This window comes from Plasmopara halstedii (genome assembly GCF_900000015.1).
Source record: "Plasmopara halstedii genome assembly, contig: Scaffold_194, whole genome shotgun sequence".
NCBI lineage: Eukaryota > Oomycota > Peronosporomycetes > Peronosporales > Peronosporaceae > Plasmopara > Plasmopara halstedii.
In genome coordinates, this window is record NW_020187115.1 from 49108 (window position 1) to 56099 (window position 6992).

A 6992-nucleotide genomic window follows, 5' to 3' on the forward strand; every position below is an offset into this window, starting at 1 on the left:
AACATTGACCAAGTCGAGTGCGCTGTACTTTGTACAGCCAACGGTATTGTTCAGCAGAACATGATTCCTAGGATCGGCGTCTGTGTCGGAGTGGTGGCAGCGATGAGCTAATTGTAAGCGTGAACGATACGCTATTTGCCGTTCGGCTTTCGGACACAAAACATAGGGTTGTAATTGGAAAGACTTGCTCCCACGCACCATTCCTGCGTCTTGCTTCGCACGGAAAAAGGCGTAAATGACGTCACTCTGCTCTTTGGGCAGGGTCATCTGACGCGTTACGTAGTATATAGTTCCGAAACCATGTCGATCTCATGACGCACACCTCGGTCTGGAGGTGGGATCGACTGCGGGTCTTTTGAGAAGACGAATTATAATTTCTTTACTAGAGAAAAGTATGGATCCGAGGGATCCTTCAGGAGCGACGATTCACTACGTGCGCTCAGCCTTCTTGGTGTCCTCCAGGACAGCTTCATCCAGAAGCGACGATCTGTTGATCCACTCGTTCGGTCGTATAATGACCACCTTATTTAAGTTGCCTGCCTTCAAGGCACCGCCAAATCCTTCGAAGTATATCTCGTCCAACTCAAGAAGAGCATCCACCGCAGAAATAGCCGCGAGGGTGACATCGTCATCTTCCTCCCCCGTCATACCGTTGACAAGGGTGTATAGCTAGACACATTCTGGGTCAGTGCGACTCCCTGCGTCTTGTAGATATCATACGCCATCACCGTCTCCTCTCTAAAGGGATTTTACGTCCTGTCGAGACCAGTGGAAGCACGCACTCATCGTCGTCCAGTGTCCCAAGTCCCTGCTTCATCGGAGCCTTGATGTTTTAACAACCAATGACGAAGAGCTGCTATTTCAGCAGTCTTCGTCCAGGGGAGAACCTGCCACACCACGCGCATCAGAAGGGCCTCGCCCTTGATGCCTCGGCCTTTTGCTGACCATGCCACTCTAGGCATGCAGCACCTGCTTTGATACTTGGGTAGTGCTCAGTGGGTTACGCGCCAAATATTGTACTTAAGGATGGAACGGATTCGAGGAGTTCCAAACGATTGAAGATCCACTTTGTGCGTTCAACACTCTCTTGGTTTCCTTCAGGACATCTTCATCCAGACTTTATCTCCTTGTTCGGTCTTATTATGGCCATCTCGGCTAAGTCGCTTGCCTTCAAGGCACCGTTAAACCCTTTGAAGTATATCTGGTCCAGCTCAAGAAGAGCATCCATCGCGGGAATGGCCGCAAGGGCGACGTTGCCGTCACCCCGTCAAACCATTGACAAAGGTGTATAGCTGTGCGCTATCGTCTACGGAGAACACACCCTGGGTCAGGGTCGACGCCCTGCGTCTTGCAGATATCATACGGCATCGCCGTCTCCTTTCTAAAGAATTTTTGATCTCATGGAGACCAGTGGGAACCGGCACTCAGCGTCGTCAGTGTCCCCACTATCTGCTCCATCGGAGCCTTGATTTTATTAACAGCATCCGATGAAGAGCAAAATTCCCACAGTCTTCGCTAGTGGATAATGTGCCACGCGCATCAGAAGGGCCGTGTCCAAGATGTTCCAGACTTCAACCGACCATGCCACTCTTGCATGCAGCAACTGCTTTGATACGTGAGCAGTTCTCGGTGAATTACGTGCCACACCATGCGCATCACTAGGGCTTCCCCTCGATGCCCCGGACCTCGTCCGACCATGCCACTCTTGCATACCGCAAACTGCTTCGAAACGGGAGCAGCTCTCAATGTTACGCGCTACTCCTCGTCACTGGAGCCTTGCCCTGGATGCCTCGACCCTTGGCCGACCAAGCCCTATTATCATGCAGCAACTGCTTTGATACTTGAGCAAAACTCAGTGGATACGTACCACCCCACATTCAGCCCGCGAGCCAGGCTCAGAATTCTTGTCCGAAACACCTTCGGTGTTCGACAACTCGGATATCTCCGATCTCCAGCATATCTAACGTCTCTGTTCAATGCTCGGGCCAATCGCAATTCTGCATTCCAGCGGAGGTGGGCTCATGACTTACCAAAACTCCACCAGGAGACGTGCGAAGGTCTTCGACCTCCAGTCGATCGTGTTCCACCCATGCCATACCAAGGGTGGGGTCATACCTTGGATCATATTCTACGCTCAAGCAGCGTTCTACGCTATTAAAGCAAAGAAATTCGACACCGAGGTTCACAGAGACCCTCGGCACCGTGACTGTGCCTAAACCTTAGAGACAACAGAACTGCTTCTACGAAGGATCACAAAGAAAACCATAAATCGCCTAATTAGATCTATTTACTACATCTTAAAACAGAAAACAATATATATAGTGCAGAGTGGCCGCTGCCTTCCACCTCTTTGAGGCTCAACAGAACTCAGTTCTCCCCCAGTTGAGCGCCTCATGCCTCGTGGGCGTTGTCGTTTCCCCACGACAAACCAAATGACTGGCGAGAAGTGGGGCGTCGGCTCGATTAAACTTGACGTGCCTTGTGAATAGGACTACCAGTCCAAAAATGACGGGTGTCTTCACAGACAAAATACGGTCGAGTGTACAAACGCTCGCTCAGCAGCTCGGAGATCTGCCCCCTCGTCCTCACCATAGCTGATATTCATCGGCTCAGGCCGACTCGACGAGCAATCAGAGCTGGCATTCGAACCAAGTTGTATCGACTTAAAGTTGAGGCTTTCAATGCCACATCAACGACTTCTTGTCACGTGGAACGCCTTGGGATTCGAGGTCGTCGACAGAGTCAAACCCAATATCTTGTGATGTGGAAAGGATACCTAAACTTCGAGAACTCGTGGGAGTCTGAGGTGCGACTTCGACATGACTGCCCAGACAGCGTGGACGCTTATGACCTGAGCAATCATGCCGCTCCGATTTTCTGATCCTTTAGACGACCCAGGTAATGCAGAGATCATGACGGTGGACAGCCACAACAGTCAATGCAGAGTTAAGCTAGCAGATGCAGGTCGAGCCTGCCATTGAATTGCGGAACCACGTTTATAAAAAGCTGCTGTATCGCTTCAAAAATGTCGTGCTCACGTCGCCACGCTTCTCAGCTTCAGCAGTAGCTTGAGAAGCCGAAGGATCATGAGCCGAGCTCGAGCTCGAGCTATGGCCCTGAGCTGCAGTGGTCGTAGATTCAACTGTGTGAGAAACCACAGAGCTCGTGGAAGCGTAATGGATAATTCCGTATGTAACAGGGCGACAATACGTAGGAAGTCGGCGTTATGCCTTGAGTCTTTGAGTCGGGCAAACATGAATCGAAGATTGCGTTCGGTACCTATCCATTAGGATTTCTTGAGGTTCCAAGAAGCAAGCCCGGATAGCTATTTATTAGTCGATCTCGGCTTCTGTAATGACCGGGGCCCGTCTACGCAGTCGCCTAACGATCAAGTGATCGCGTCTTTTGCTTCATGAGCAAGATTAGCAGAGCGGAGGCCATATTCCATACGAAGGCCAAGGACTGAACGTGGATACGAGCGCATGAGAGCCGTCCTGTGAGTAGCCTTCAATTGCTGCTCCTGTGCCCCATCGAGGCGATTGTCCCCGGATGTCGAGAGGTCGGAAAACGGACACGGTGTCCGCAAGTTTCGAGCAGGGCTCACGTCGTGCCGCTGGCGCACCTCGCTTTCCTCGTCTTCCCATTCTATGAACGACTCTTAGTCCGCCGATTCGTAGTCGGCTTTCTTCGGTCCTCGACGAGGAAATCCGTCTCCTGTGGCGAGCATGGTGTGCGGCGTCCGGTAGCTGAGAGCTTGGAATGTGCTTCTCGTTAAGCCGCGGACGTACTGTCCGGAGTTGCACCGCGTGCAGGATACGATGAAAGGCTCTGCCCGCGGGCGCTCTCGGTCCCAGGGAAGCTGGGTGTTTTCGTGATATAGACACAGGGCACATTGAGCAGAAAATGCCTGAAGAAGGTCCTTAGGGCCTAAAGGTGACTAAGACACGCGAGCCTCGTACGAGACGACAATAAAATGTGAATTGTGGGTACTCACAATTTTGATGGGGGGAGCGTAACGGAATTACACGTACTCTTCTATGAAAGGGTTGGTCACACAAGATTGTGTGACCGTACAAAGGTGTAAGATCGTGAAACCACACAATGATGTGGCTACACCGAAACAAGAAGCCACTACTTGGGTCTGCCAGTAGTTATGCATATCAATTGAATTTTATTATTTAGTGAAGAAAACTTATAGAGTAAAATATAGGCGGCTCTGCCGCAAATAACAGATGAATACATTTTGATTTTTAAGAGAAGAGTACATTTTCCTCGGGTTAACGTTTCGGGAACTCTTGGAGGTAGCGGATTACGATCCACTACACTCATACCGGTTCTAGTGAAGAACGTCAGGTCGGTGACCTTAGTAAGCTTCTTCTATGCAAAGAACTACGGCAGCCTCGTCGCACCAGCTCTCAAGAAATTTGCTAGCATTGCGGCCATGACAGCTATCAGTTTGTGCACATGATCAAGCAAACTATATCTTGACGGTCGGTGTAATCCTCTGACCGCATGCGGTGGGCCGACAATGGCAGTGCGATGAAAAGCAGCATCATGAAAATGTCTCGGCTGCTAAATACCATACGGAAAATTAGAATTTTGCGCATAATTGACCCGCCTGGAGATCTCTAGAGCGATTCATTGTTATTAGTTATGAAGCAGAGCAAGGCCATCGTCGGATTGACCTCTGTTGTCAGAGGTTCCTCGAAGCGCATACCCTAAGTAGGAGCGGTAGCTTTGGAGGGGTCAGCGTTACTTTCGCCAACGTCTTAAACTAAGAGTATTATTGGGGTATCTATCAGGACACATTCGTGGCTGTTAATCATCTCCAGATAAATGATGATTTTTTTCGAGATCTGCACCACCAATTACAATACCTTGTCAGGACCAACTAAGAACATAAGCTTTTTAACGCACCTAGCGTTCCTAGGACATATTTTAAAACATACAATGTTCCATTCTCAACGATGGTGAAGTGTAAGGGATGAACCATCTTATTCAGACTCGGTCGTCATATAAGGCGATATACTACCAAGTGCCACGGCGTTGCAGACCACCATTCATATCAGATGCGTTGACCCGTGAAGTCCGTCTTTATCCTAACTCGCAGATTAAATTCACGGGCTGTCGAGAGAATTCCGAGCCGAGAGCCTTTTTAGTACCTAGTTATTAACATTTGCTAATTAATACTTGATCAAACAATAGAAGGTACAATCAATATCAATGCTGATTTCAAAGACCATTGAAAAAAGCCTAATTTTTATTGTATGATTTGCGTATGTTAATAGCCCACGTGTTCCAAGGTCCTCTCGTTTATCAACTTTATCATTTCATTCCGTACTGATAACTTATCTTGATGCTTTTCCATAGTACACCACCCTGGCACGGCTACGTGTTTGGGCCGCAAAACCGAAATTCTCTTTTACATGCTGCTTTTGTCAAAAAACGATATAATTCAATTTAAATTGAACTAGCCAAAAGAAGAAGCTAATATTATCCTTATTTCGTTATCCATATAAATAAATCATGCTTAATGCATTGCTTGAGGTCAGCCAACGAATGTAATTCTGCAAATGATTTGACTAAACTTGCCAGGATGGCTCGAATATTCATCACAATACGGTACAATTGTGTTAAAATTCGGAATCACATTACAATGAGTGCAATTGTGACTAGTCAAAAGCCCCGAGATTCGATATTTATGTTGATTACGGATTTCTCAAAAAAAAGAAGGAGTCCAAAATTTGCGAGAGCTGCTAGCCGCATGTAAAAACAGTAGAAAACAGTAAAATGTCTTTATAGTGCTTGACTGACGACAATCAATTCTAAATATGTAGACTCTTGGAGAAGCAAAGAAAATTAATTGTGCTACTTATCTAAGAATCTCTCGCATCCGCATTTGGTAGGAGCGCTCATTGTAACGGGGTTACACGTACCCTGGGGGTGTCACACGAGATGGGCATGGTGTGACCAAACAAGAATACGGTACGTGGCTGAAAAGCCAGTAGTTATGCATGTATTAAGATTTTACTATATATATATAGAAAGATCTGTACAATTAAAATAAGGCGGCTTTGCCGCAGATAAAAAAAATAAAATCAGTTTTGGATTTAAACGGAAGGGCTAATTAGCCTTGGGTTAAGGCAATAATTACTCTTGGAGTAAGTGGATTACGATCCGCTAAACTCGTACTTGTTCTAAGTATAGAACGAAAGGTCGGTGACCTAACTTACGCTCCCTCAAAACGCAAAGTTACGGCAACCCCGCTGCACTTGGTAGCACTTGTAGTCAATCTACACCAGAGTCGTTTTAAACGGATCCTCTGTGAGAATGGATCAATTTTGCTCCTTGCCCCAGGACTTGCAGGATGTCCTTGCTTGGCCCTGAGGGCGTCAGTGCGCGTCTAGAGGCGTTTTCAAATTGCGAAAACGCGCTGCTAGAGCACCTGCAGCAGAAGATGTCTGCATCATTTGCGTCTATGACGCCACCGTCGGTGACGCAAGATTTTCCACGACCTAAGCCGCTCATGGTGAGCGTTAAGGTCTTCGAGGGAAAGATGGTGAGAATCTCCTGCTATGAGTGAGAGAGGGCGAGATGGCCATCGCATCCGCCATGTTCCAGATCGAGCAACAGCGCGTGGCGCTAGCCATCTCAAAGCTCGGTGGTCAAGCGTGAGAATGAGCACTGACGTGCGGCACTTCGGTCGAAGCTGCGTTTCCCTCCTGGGCGAAGCTGAAGTTACAGCTCTCACGAGTGTTCTAGCCGGCTAACCAGGCATATCGCGTACGAGCGCGTTTCCTCGCCGCCCGACAGGGCAACAAGGAATTGGTGGACTATGTCCAAGAGATGCGTACTCTCATTGCCGAGATGGCAGCAAAACCCCTTCCTGGGGCGGTCTGAGCGACCGTCTTTATAGAAGGCCTCCGTCTGGCGTGGCCAGAATGGAAGTCTTCCGTGTGCATCCGTCTTCGTTTGAAGAGGCGGTGAATGTG